Source organism: Heterodontus francisci, unplaced genomic scaffold (assembly GCF_036365525.1).
Source record: "Heterodontus francisci isolate sHetFra1 unplaced genomic scaffold, sHetFra1.hap1 HAP1_SCAFFOLD_51_1, whole genome shotgun sequence".
Lineage (NCBI taxonomy): Eukaryota > Metazoa > Chordata > Chondrichthyes > Heterodontiformes > Heterodontidae > Heterodontus > Heterodontus francisci.
The window spans coordinates 138,100-151,429 of NW_027141937.1; the positions used below are offsets into that span (position 1 = coordinate 138,100).

At 45.8% G+C, this 13,330-nt stretch overlaps 1 non-coding gene across 1 annotated transcript; it reads right to left on the reverse strand.

Annotated features, from left to right (window-relative positions):
* Nucleotides 1–3,823: 3,823 nt before the first annotated feature.
* trnaq-uug (transfer RNA glutamine (anticodon UUG)) lies at nt 3,824–3,911 on the reverse strand. Its single transcript is given in 2 exon segments — nt 3,824–3,859; nt 3,875–3,911. It is a non-coding gene; the product is annotated as a tRNA-Gln (tRNA).
* Between the last annotated feature and the right edge of the window lie 9,419 nt (nt 3,912–13,330).

Sequence of the window (13,330 nt, forward strand, 5' to 3'; positions counted from 1 at the left end):
GCAATCCACAAGAATACCAATTTAAAGGAAAACAACAACTTTCTTCTGTATGAGAAGAGAGTGCTGATTGGTTGGCAAGTGAGCTCTGATTGGTCGAGGCATGCCATTCAGAATGCATCAGTTTATGGTAACTGACAGATAACTGCCCAGCTTTGTTTGAAATTTAAACCAGGCAGCTTGACTCTGATTGGTCAAGGCATTGCCCTTTGGAATGAGCCAGTGAATGGCTGTCACTTATTTTGTTTAGCTGAAACTGGCACAATGTGTGTGCATGTTCTTTCTGTCTGCAAAGAACAGGGCCCTGTGTATTAATATATGTAGCTTACAGTACACACCAGTGCACCACACTGCGAGCCCCACTGACAGTCTTAAATCGGTTGTCAGTGTAATTCTTAGCACACTGAGAATTATTTAGCAAATGTTGTCCTATTGTGGAATCACATCTCATGTTGGATACTGTGTTTTGAGTTTTGCAAGCATGGGTTCGTTGGGTAGGCCCCATTGCGAACAGCGGAAGGGACATGTTATTTGATACAATCCACCAGTTTTGGGATGCACGGTCTAGAAACCTAGCATCACACTGGTATTGAAATTCATATATCACGTTACTTATTTGTGTGATAGGCAGGACGTCTCTTTTGCTTGACAGCAGCATCCTGTTAGTGGTGAACACCACACTTGTTGCTCCTGCATAGGAACAGTAGGAAACAGCTCGCTTCACCTGTTACTCAAATACTGGGGATATATTACCCTTCCAGTGTAATTTGAGGGAGACTGGGCACTTTTCAGGGCTCAAAATGACGTCCTTCAGCCCATTTGTAAGTTTGTGTGATATACAGTGAGAAATGATCTGATCAGTGTAGCCATTGTAATGCAGGATGTCTTTGATTCGCCCTATTTCAGCATCAAGCTTGCATGGTGAGCAAATGGCTCAGCCCTATTTATGAGGTTGTCGATAAGACCAATCTTATAGCGCGTGGAACTGTAATAATCCCAACGCGTGTATTGACCAGTGAAGGTATGTTTGCGGTAGACCGTGGTAGAAAACCCCTTAGCAGATTTCTCAACTAGTACATCAAGGAAAGGGAGCTCATTTGACAGCTCCATTCCAAAGGTGAATTTGAGTGTAGGATGGAGCCCATGAAGACGTGCAAGGAAATTATTTCATGCAGCTGCGGATTCAAAGATAGCAAACGTATCATCTACTTATTGGAAATATGCAAGAGGTAGGAGGTTAGGTGTCATTCCCTTAAAAACAGGTTTGTCATGGAATCCAACAAAGATGTTTGTGAGAGCTGGGCCTAGAGGGGATCCCAAGGCAACACCAGCGATACATGGTGTCAATAAAACTGAACCCAACTGTGCAAGTTGCCGAGTTCATAAGTTCAATGAATACTGATTCACACAATGGTGACGGGTCTAGATCGCCATGATATAGCACTGCAGTGCAAATATCTATGGCTTCCTGAAGTGTTACATTGGTGAATAGGCTAGCAATGTCAAATGACACATGGACACGGCATTGCTATCGATAGGCAAGTCCTGTATGGTCTTCGCAAATGTGAAGGAATCCTTCACTGTGCATGTGGAGAACTTGCTCAAAAACTGGTTGTAACAATTTGCCCAACCATTTGGCAAATTCATTTCAGGATACTATTTACATTACTTCAAATAAAGGAAACACAACGACACAAAGAATTGAGAACAACGCTGAAAGTTTCACAGCAAATAGTCAAATGGGAAATGGATGAAATACAGAAAGAAAAAGCCTAAAATACTGAAAACACTCAGCCAGTCCGGAAACAACTGTGGAGAAGAGAAGCTCGGGTTAATGGTCCAGTTCTGTGACCCTTCTATATACCTGAAACATTGCTCCTACCTTCCTCTCTCCACAGAAACAGCTGGAACTGCTGAGTGTTTCCAGAATCTTCTGTTATTATTCAGATTTCCAGTGTGTGCAGTATTTCTCTTTTTGAAAATAAAATATTCCCTGAGAGGAATGGAACTTTACATAAAAAATAGGAGTAGGCCATTCGGCCCATCGAAATAGCTCTGCCATTCAATAAGATCACAGCTCATCTCCTACATCAACTCCATCTTACCACACTAGCACAGATCCCTTGATTCCCTTAGTATCCAAAAACCTATCGATCTCTCTCTTGGATATACCCAATGATTGAGCATCCACATCTCTGGAGTCACAGAGAGATACAGCACTGAAAAAGGCCCTTCGGCCCACTGAGTCTGTGCCAACCATCAGCCACCCATTTATACTAATCCGACACTAATCCCATATTCCTACCACATCCCCACCGACCCTATATTTCTCTCCCACCTACCTAAACCAGGGACAATTTATCATGGCCAATTTACCTACCAACAAGTCTTTTGGCTTGTGGGAAGAAACCGAAGCACCTGGAGAAAACCCACACAGACACAGGGAGAACTTGCAAACTCCACCTATGCAATACCCAGAATTGAACCCGGGTTGCTGGAGCTGTGAGGCTGCGGTGCTAACCACTGCGCCACTGTGCCGCCCATAATGTGTGATCTCACCAAGGCTCTGTCTAATTGCAGTCAAACTTCTTTATTCTTCTAAAAACTCTTCGCAATGTTGAACACAACTATTAACTGCCATTCTGCTCTAAGAAGAAGGACCCCAGCTTCACACACCCCAGACCCCTATTCTTTCCACATTAGCTGAATTCCTGCATCTCTGATACATTCTAGTAAATCTCCTCTGCACCCTCTCTTAGGCCTTGACATTCCTGCTAAAGTGTGGAGCATGGAATTAGACACAACGCTCTAACTGAGGCCTATAACCAGTGAGATTTATAAAGGTCCAGCGTAAAATCCTTGTCTGTGTCCCGTACTCCCATTTCTGGTTTCGGACTCAATGTCGGCTCTGAGCTGTTGAAACTGCCTGAATAAATATTTCCACCCAACAAAGCGCTCGGAATATGAGAAGGGACAAAGTGAGTGACCAAGTACATCAACTCCAAGGAAAACTCCACCATGTAGTGAAAACACTCGAAACACAACGGCTCTTTTAAGAGCCACCCACAATCTCTCTGAAAAAACTGCACCAACATCTCTCTAGAATTGGTTTATTTCATTGGTTTTAATGCTCAGTAACTCTCTGGAACTTTCTCACTGTCTTTGTGTTTTCTGTTTCAATCTGGTATGGAGATTCTGGGAAGATGAGTTTCACTGCCTGGGAGGATCTTTGTGGTTTTCCTGCAGAAACACAAAACAAAGTCTCTTTTCAGAGTCACCCACCGCCTCATAGGGACAGCAGTGACATGGGAACGGGAGCTGGGGTGTGTTTTATGCCGGAAATATCAGTTAATGATTTATGTTGTGCTCTCGTTATAGTCCAATCTCTGAATTGAGCCTTTCCACCACACCAGGGTTATGGGGAGAGTTTTCATCGTTTCTTTTCCAAACGTACAGACGATTGTTATAAAGTTACTGATTTATCCAGATGGCGGATTCTCCCCTCACAGTGAAAAGTAACATCACACCTTCACATCTGCCCATTGTTTTATAATTGAATAATTAGTCAAATGGAATCATTTGTGATGTTATTTCCCCCGAGACGGTGTTTCCTGCAGTGAAACTGATCAGTTTCAGCTCAGTCATTCAGGGACCTGGAATTCCTGCAGTTTGAGCCCGCTGTCACCCCAGCCCACTTTTGATTGGTCACCCTCTTCTCATAAAGTCAGTGACAGCACATGAGGAGGCCATTCGCCCCATTAAATCCATGTCGGGTTTCCAATCTGTTCAGTCCCCGACTCAATCCCCAAATCCCTGCGGGTCAAAATGACCAAGGCAGGACTCGAACCTGCAATCTTCTGATACATCACAGAATATACCAAAGTCAGACGCCTTATCCATTGGGCCACACAGCCATTAGCTTGCATGAAGGATTCAATCAGAGAACCTCGAAGCACAAAATACAAAAAAATCATTGGTTGAACCTGTCAACCGGGCAGAATATTTGAATTTGTGAAAGCCGCCAATTTCACTGTGGAAAAGAAGTGATCGACTGGAAAAGTACATAAAAATCTATTTCCCCCTGGCGGTTTAAATAAACTTTTAAAACAAAATTTTGCTTTTACCGACTCAAATTGCTGGTGCTATTTTATGAACAGCTTTATTTTGCCAATTTTTGTCAACTTCTCATCCGTAACTGACAGTAAAAGACTCCGTTCAGCAATCTTTCACGCGACAAATAACTCAAACTCGGTGTGGAAGTAATAAATTACAGACTATTGGTAATTCCCCTTCACACAGGCTTCAGGGGGACAGTGAGAAGCCACTGAAATAGTTGCTTCATTCTTTTAAAAGGTTCCCATTCTGTCCTGTTACTGACGTGTTGGAATCAGATTTGTATTTAACAAGTTATTTCTGTGAAAACAAAATCCTCAACAGACCAGCTGGGAATCTAGGAATCACTGTAGTAAAATAAAAGGCTTTTGATTGAGAAGATGGGACCTTCTCACCAGCAGCCGGGTTACATTCCCCTCACATCCTTACACAGTGAGCTGCTCTTTCCCTCGAGAAATAGACAGCAGCAGTTGGAAGTTCAGTAAAAGGATCGGTTCATTGAGACAAGTTTCTGACTGACAGGTGGTGCTGAATATTAATACAAGAAGGTCCTGGAATGAGAAACAAGTGTCCAGAGTGGGGTCTGAAATCAGGACAGGGAAATGGCCAGCACTGACACAGATCATTTCATTATTACATTGATATCTGACTGTCAATAAGGAGAAGCGAGTTAAACACATGATGGTGAAAGGAATGGAAGATGACGCTGGTTGTTCCAGATGAAGAGGGATAGACAGAGGTGTGGGTACAGCAGACTTCAAACAGTAATCAGCCCTTTTAGATACTGTGGGTGGATCTGAAAAGAGCCTTTGGGATAGGGAAAAAAGCTCTTTGTTTAAAAACCCTCAAATAGCGACCTTGTAATTGGTCAGGTTACTAATGTTTTAGTTAGTGTAATTTATTAATAATTACTAATTAGAAAGTGCTGTTTGGACAGAGTGTAAAGCTGTGAGTTGATGTGTGAGGGACTTCACTGACTAGGGGAAAGAGGTGCTCTTTGGTCTCTCTTTTCTTTTCTACCTTTTCAGCCTCCATGGTACAGGGGAAGAAGCTGATCGGTGAGTAACTGGTAAATTATTCTACTTATTACACTTATTACACGAGCAATAATGAGTTTGTAAATCTAAGTAATGGCAGGGCAGCTCGAAAAGTAAAAGTTCGAAATTGGGGGAAGGCAAATTTTACAAAACTGAGAGGTGATTTGGTGGATGTGGACTGGATACAACTACTTGAAGGAAACCCCAAGGATGTTTTCTCAGTCCATTAAGAGCAAGAGGATAACTAAGGAAAGGGTATGACCTATCAGAGATGTACAAGGGAACTTCTGTGTGGATCCAGAAGATGTGGGCGGGGTTCTTAATGAGTTTTTTGTCTCTGCCTTCACAAAGGAGAGGGATGATGCAGACATTGTAGTAAAAGAAGAGGAGTGTGAAATATTAGATACAATAAAGCATAATGAGAGTGGAAGTACTAGAGCGTCTGACATCCTTGAAAATGAATAAATCACCAGGGCCAGATGGTTTGCATCTGAGGTTGTTAAAGGAAGCCAGGGAGGAAATAGTGGATGCGCTGAGGATCATCTTCAAATCCTCACTGGATATGGGGGAGGTGCCGGAGGATTGGAGGTCTGCGAACGTTGTACTATTATTTTAAAAGGATGTGAGGGATAGACCAAATAGTTATAGACCGGTCAGTCTGACCTCGGTGGTGGGTAAATTATTAGAATCAATTCTGAGGGACAGGATAAACTACCACTTAGAAAGACATGGATTAATCAGGGATAGTCAGCATGGATTTGTTAAGGGAAGGTCATGTCTGACTAACTTGATTGAGTTTATTGAGGAAGTAACAAGGAGCATTGATGAGGATCGTGCGGTGGATGTAGTTTACATGGATTTTAGTAAGGCATTTGATAAGGTCCCACATGGCAGACTGGTCAGTAAAATGAAAGCCCATGGGATACAGGGGAATGTGGCAGGTTGGATCCAAAATTGACTCAGTGGCAGGAAACAAAGGATAGTAGTCAACGATGTTTTTGCGAATGGAAAGCAGTTTTTAGTGGCGTTCCACAGGGCTCAGTGTTGGGTCCCTTGCTGTTTGTGGTATATTTTAATTATTTGGAATTAAATGTGGGAGGTATGATTGGGAAATCTGCTGATGACACAAAAATTGGCCGTGTAATTGATAGTGAGGAGGATGGCTGTCGACTTAAGAATGATATGAATGGATTAGTTGAGTGGGCGGAAAAGTGGCAAATGGAATTCAATCTGGAGAAGTGTGAGGTAATGCATTTTGGGAGGGCAAACAAAGTAAGGGAATACACAATAAACGGGAAGATATTGAGAGGGGTAGACGAAGTGAGAGACTTTGGAGTGCATGTCCACAGGTCCCTGAAAGTGACAGGATAGGTAGATAGAGTGGTGAAGAAGGCATATGGAATGCTTTCCTTTCTTGGTCGACAAAAGCAGGGATGTAATGCGAGAACTGTTTAAAACGGTGGTTTGGCCACAGCTGGAGTATTGCGTACAGTTCTGGTCATCACATCACAGAAAGGACATAATTGCTGTGTAGAGAGTACAGAGGAGATTTACAAGAATGATACTGTGGGTGGCTCTGAAAAGAACCTTTGGGTATTTGATAAAATCCTGGCAGATTGACTTGGTTTTGGTGCCCGGAGCGCTGGTTTTCTTGGGCAGCACCATGGCCTAGATATTAGGCAGCACCCAGCCATGAGTGATGGTCACCCCTCCCAGCAGCTTGGTGAGCTCCTTGTCATTCTGGACAGCCAGCTGTAGGTGTCTGAGGATGTTGCGGGTCTTCTTGTTGTCCTGGGCTGCGTTACTGGCCAACTCGAGGATTTCAGCGGTCAGATACTCGAGCACAGCAGCCAGATAGACCGGGGCTCCGGCAACCACATGCTCAGCATAGTTGCCCTTTCTCAGGAGCCTGTGTACACGGCCCACCGGGAACTGCAGTCCAGCCCGGGAGGAGGGAGACTTGGCCTTGGACCGAGCTTTCCCGCCGGTCTTTCCTCTTCCAGACTTTTCTTTTCCAAAAATATACTTGAGGACATTCCGTGCAGACCACTGCCTGATGGATTAGTGGTCAAAGGTGTTTTTCCACACAAACATTTCCACGAACGCACAGTCCAACTGGATGGAGCGTTCCGTGACACTGTGACCAAATCCATCCTTCGCAACACCGGGGTCAGATTGAACCTCAGCACGTAGTGACAGTTGGTGTTTGCATACTGGGGCTCTACGCACAGCTTGATGCAGCCACATACTAAGGCGGCCATCAGGTTGAGGGCGACGTTGAGTACATTTTTTCGCCTTTATCCAGAGGTTTGAACATCGTGTCCCTCTGGACCCTGTCCATTTTGCATCTTCAGATAAAGTGGGAAATGGCTCGTGTGACCGCCACAGCGCAGGAGTGGGGTATGGGCCAGACCTGTGCCACTTACAGCAACAACGTGAGCACCTTGCACCTGATGACCAGGTTCTTACCCGTAATAGAGAGAGAACGCTGCTCCCACATTTTTTTTAATTTCCAAAATATACTTTATTCATAAAAATCTGGAAAAATTACATTGCCAAACAGTTTCCAAACAGCACCAAAAAATACAGACATTGCAAGGGGGATCAGTTTCCTTCAATACTGTCATGAGTTTCTTCCCAACCCTTGTTACATTTGTGATATTGTCCAGTGTTTATTTGCGCAGTGTCTCACTGTCTTTTGCACAACTGCCTTGGCTAATTTCAAGTCATATAATGTTCTGGTTGCTGGTTTCATGTTGTACATCAGGTCGGTTCTGCTTTTTGCTTCAATCACAGATGTCATCTCTGCTGAGTAGGTGGGGAAGAGACAGTTGCCCACCTCCTTCTGGAATGTGTCTTTGCAAAGCAGGTGTGGAAAGAGATGCAGTGGTTTTTGTCGAGGTTCATCCCAAGCAGCTCTGTAACACAGGGGTCTGTGCTCTGCGGGCTGTTCCCAGGGATGCACACCGAGATAAACATCAACTGCTGCTGGAGGACCATCAATTCGGTGATAGACACTCTTTGGTCTGCCCGAAAGTTGCTGGTCTTCCAGCGCAAAAAGTTGTCCACGACCGAGTGTTGCAGACTGGCACATTCCAAGGTCCAGGACTACGTGCTGAGGGACGCACTAAAGCTTGGGGTAGCCGCTGCAAAGGCTCAATGGGGAAAGACCACTGTGTAAGGTCCTCCCGCTATAGTGAACTAAGGAACTGGACCCATGGGAAACCCCTCGGGCTGTATACACCAAATATGGTTTTGCTGTAAAATGTGCATGGCAGGTAAAATGGAATGGAAGGGTTGTGAGGCAACTCACTCCTCTATTGAAGAAAACTGATTTCTTTCACACTTTTTGGAATGCCATCGAGTCATGGAGAGATACAGCACTAAAACAGGCCCTTTGGCCCACCGAGTCTGTGCTGACCACCAACCACCCATTTACACTAATCCTACATTAATCCCATATTCCCTACCACATCCCCACCTTCCCTCAATTCTCCTACCACCTACCTACACTCGGGGCAATGTCCAATGGCCAATTTACCTATCAACCTGCAAGTCTTTGGCTGTGGGAGGAAACCAGAGCACCAGGCGGAAACCCACGCGGTCACAGGGAGAACTTGCAAACTCCACACAGGCAGCACCCAGAACTGAACCCGGGTCGCTGGAGCTGTGAGGCTGCAGTGTTTTTTTCCAGATTTTTATGAATAAAGTATATTTTGGAAAAACAAAATTCTTAATGAAGTAGGCGCAGTCGATGGGTGCACCTCCTTCACTATCTTTCACCGCCACCCTAACGGTGTTACACACCCCCTGGCCTGGAGCTCTGGTGTTGGTTGCAGCCATTTTTACTTGACGTTTTCCTGGGACAAGTACTAAATCCTCAACTGACAGGGAAACCACCACCACGGTAGATCTCCAATCCCAAAGGGCGAAATGCCCTAAATACGGTGCTGAAACCACCTCCCACCCCCAAAAAAACACAAAAACAGCACCTGTATTATCAAACGCCACTGATCACGGTCTCTCCCCTGCCAGCTAAGTCCACGCATTGAGGTGGAGAAGTGTGTACTTGGAGCTGCGAAGAAACGAGCACGAGTGTTTATAGCAAAAAATAATTGGGAGCTGAAACACTGTCCAGCAACAGCTAGTAAATTCTATTTTTGATTCATATAATCAGGGGTGAGTGCAAAAGCAGACCCCCAACTATCACAAATTCTGCAGTTGAGTATCCCACATTTGAAGACATCACAGGCATCAGCAAACCCACAGTACAATAGGTTAGCCTCATCCTGGGAGAACTTTTTTCTTTATTTCCAAAATATACTTTATTCATAAAAATCTGTAAAAATTACATTCCCAAACAGTTTAAAACAGCATCAAGTCAAAAAATACAAACAGTGCAAAGGTGATCAGTTTCCTTCTATACAATCATGAGTTGCCTCACAACTCTTCCATTTCATTGTCATTTTACATTTACAGCACACAGAATTTTCCCGATACAGTTCGAGGGGTTTCCCATGGATCCAGCCCCTCAGTTCAGCTAGGTGGGGGGACCTTACACTGTGGCCTTTCCCCATTGAGCCTTTGCTGCGGCTGCCCCAAGCTTAAGTGCACCCCTCAGCACGTAGTCCTGGACCTTGAAACGTGCCAGTCTGCAACATTCCGTCACAGACAACTCTTTGCACTGGAAGAGCAGCAAGTTTCTGGCAAACCAAAAGGCATCTCCCGCTGAATTGATAATCCTCCAAGCAGTTGATGTTTGTATCAGTGTGCGTCCCTGGGAACAGTCTATAGAGCACAGACTCCTGTGTTATCAAGCTGCTTGGAATAAACCATGACAAAAACCACTGTATTGCTTTGAACTTTTTTTTTTATTTCCAAAATATACTTTATTCATAAAAATCTGCAAAAATTACATTGCCAAACAGTTTCAAACAGCACCAAAAAATACAAACATTGCAAGAGAGATCAGTTTCCTTCCATACTATCATGAGTTTCTTCACAACCCTTCCATTTCACTATTGTTATGCCAATTACAGTTTCACATTTACAGCAAAAGAAAATATCAACAAAACAGTTCGAGGAGTTTCCCATGGATCCAGCCCCTCAGTTCAGCTTGGTGGGAGGAACCTTACTTTTTTTTTCAAAATATACTTTATTCATAAAAATCTGTAAAAATTACATTGCCAAACAGTTTCCAAACAGCACCAAAAATACAAACATTGCAAGGGAGATCAGTTTCCTTCAATACTGTCATGAGTTTCTTCCCAACCCTTCTGTTTCACAATTGTCATGTTAATTACAGTTTTACATTTACAGCAATTGAGAATATTAACGATACAGTTCGAGGGGTTTCCCATGGATCCAGCCCCTCAGTCCAGCTTGGTGGGGGAACCTTACACTGTGGTCTTTCCCCATTGAGCCTTTGCTGCGGCTGCCCCAAGCATTAGTGCGTCCCTCAGCATGTGGTCCTGGACCTTGGAATGTGCCAGTCTGCAACATTCGGTCGTGGACAACTCTTTGCGCTGGAAGACCAGCAAGTTTCGGGCAGACCAAAGGGCGTCTTTCACCGAATTGATAGTCCTCCAGCAGCAGTTGATGTTTGTCTCGGTGTGCGTCCCTGGGAACAGCCCGTAGAGCACAGACTCCTGTGTTACAGAGCTGCTTGGGATGAACCTTGACAAAAACCACTGCATCTCTTTCCACACCTGCTTTGCAAAGGCACATTCCAGGAGGAGGTGTGCGACCGTCTCTTCCCCACCACAGCCAACGCGGGGGCACTCTGCGGAGGGGGCGAGACTTCGGGTGTGCATGAAGGATCTGACGGGGAGGGCCCTTCTCACCACCAGCCAAGCTACGTCTTGGTGCTTGTTTGAAAGTTCTGGTGATGAGGCATTCCGCCAAATGACTTTGACGGTCTGCTCGGGGAACCATCCGACATGATCCACCGTTTCCTTTTCCCGTAGGGCCTTGAGGACATTCCGTGCAGACCACTGCCTGATGGATCGGTGGTCAAAAGTGTTTTCCCGCAGAAACTGCTCCACGAAGGATAGGTGGTACGGCACCGCCCAACTGCATGGAGCGTTCCGCGGCAATGTGACCAGGCCCATCCTTCGCAACACCGGGGACAGATAGAACCTCAGCACGTAGTGACACTTGGAGTTTGCGTACTGGGGATCAACACACAGCTTGATGCAGCCGCACACGAAGGTGGTCATCAGGATGAGGGCCACGTTGGGTACATTTATCCCGCCCTTGTCCAGAGATTTGAACATCGTGTCCCTCCGGACCCGGTCCATTTCCCTGCTGCTGGAGGACCATCAATTTGGTGATAGACACTCTTTGGTCTGCACGAAATCTGCTGGTCTTGCAGCGCAAAAAGTTGTCCACGACCGAGTTTTGCAGACTGGCACATTCCAAGGTCCAGGACTACATGCTGAGGGACGCACTTTTATTAAGGTTGTTAAGATAAAGATTATTTCTCTTCAAAGGTGATCAGAGGGCGAGAGAGAGACAGAGGGAAATGTCCCGACTCCAGAAAAGAATGCAAAATCTGCTCTGGCTGCAGTCGATGGGAGTCGAGGTCAAGGAGGACTTCCAAGAGGTGAAGAACCAGCAGGCCTCGCTCTTTGCCACGGAGGCCTCCAAGATCATCTTCCGGTCCAGAGTCCTCCCCATTGAGCAGGATGAGACGTGCTCACGTTTCTTCTTCCAAAATGTACACAGAGAGAGCTCTGTTATCAGCAGCTTGAAGGAACAGGATGGCTCAGTAACGTCTTTGCAATCCAACACAGCGGCACAGTGGCGCAGTGGTTAGCACCTCAGCCTCACAGCTCCAGTGACCGGGGTTCAATTCTGGAGACTGTCTGTGTGGAGTTTGCAAGTTCTCCCTGTGTCTGCGTGGGTTTTCTCCGGGTGCTCCGGTTTCCTGCCAAAAGACTTGCAGGTTGGTAGATAAATTGGCCATTATAAATTGCCACTAGTATAGGTCGGTGGTTGGGAAATATAGGAACAGGTGAGGATATGGTAAGAATATGGGATTAGTATAAATGGGTGGTTGATGGTCGGCACAGACTCGGTGGGCCGAAGGGCCTGTTTCAGTGCTGTACCTCTAAAAAAAATTAAGGATCAGCAAATCCTTTAATGCTGGGCTGCAAGACGCGAAGCCCACAGACAGCACGGCTTCCCAGTTCTTCCTGTCATCTATCACAGAGGTCTTAGATGACAGCAGGAGGGAGAGACTGGACAAGCCGCTAACTCTGGACGAGCTGAAAAAGGCCATCAGGTCCATCGAGACGAGTACATCTCCCGGAAGCGACGGCTTACCGGTTGAGTTGTATTCGGCCCTGTGGGACTGGGTCGGCCCAGACCTGCTGGAAGTATACGACAGTATGCTCCTGGCCAGCAGCATGTCAGAATCCATGAGGAAAGGCATCATCACCCTCATCTACAAGCGGAAGGGGGTGAGGGCGGAAATCAGAAATTGGCGTCCCATCTCACTGCTTAATGCAGATTACAAGATTCTGTCCAAAGTCATCGCCAGTCGAGTCAAGTCTGCTCTGGAGTTGGTGATTCACCCTGACCAGGCCTGCACTGTACTCAGCAGGAAGCTCTCTGATAGTCTCACACTGCTCAGGGATATGGACATCTGCCTCATCAGCTTGGACCAGGAGAAGATTTTTGATGGGATATTGCACACATTCATGATGGACGTGCTCTCCAAAATGGGGTTTGGGGAGGGAATCTGCAATTGGTTCAAACTGCTTTACACAAACATCAGTAGTGCAGTCTCAATCAATGGGTGGGAATCATAAAGTTTCCTGATCCAATCTGGAGTCAGACAGGGCTGTCCTCTCTCCCCTGTCTTGTCTGATTGCTGTATCGAACCTTTTGCAGAGTCCATTAGGAAGGATGCAGGCATAAGAGGGGTGACAATCCCAGTCAGTGGACGCACTCAGGTAAAAGCCTCCCTGCACATGGACAATGTTGCTGTCTTCTGCTCGGATCCACCATCCCCTCGCAGACAGATGAGCATCTGCGACCAGTTCGAACCAAAGCCAACTATGGCAAGAGTGAGGCCATGTTCTTTGGGAACCGGGCCGACCGATCCTTTGTCCCCTTCACCATCAGGTCAGACTACCTGAAGGTGCTGGGGATATGGTTCGGAAGGGCCGGAGCCTGCT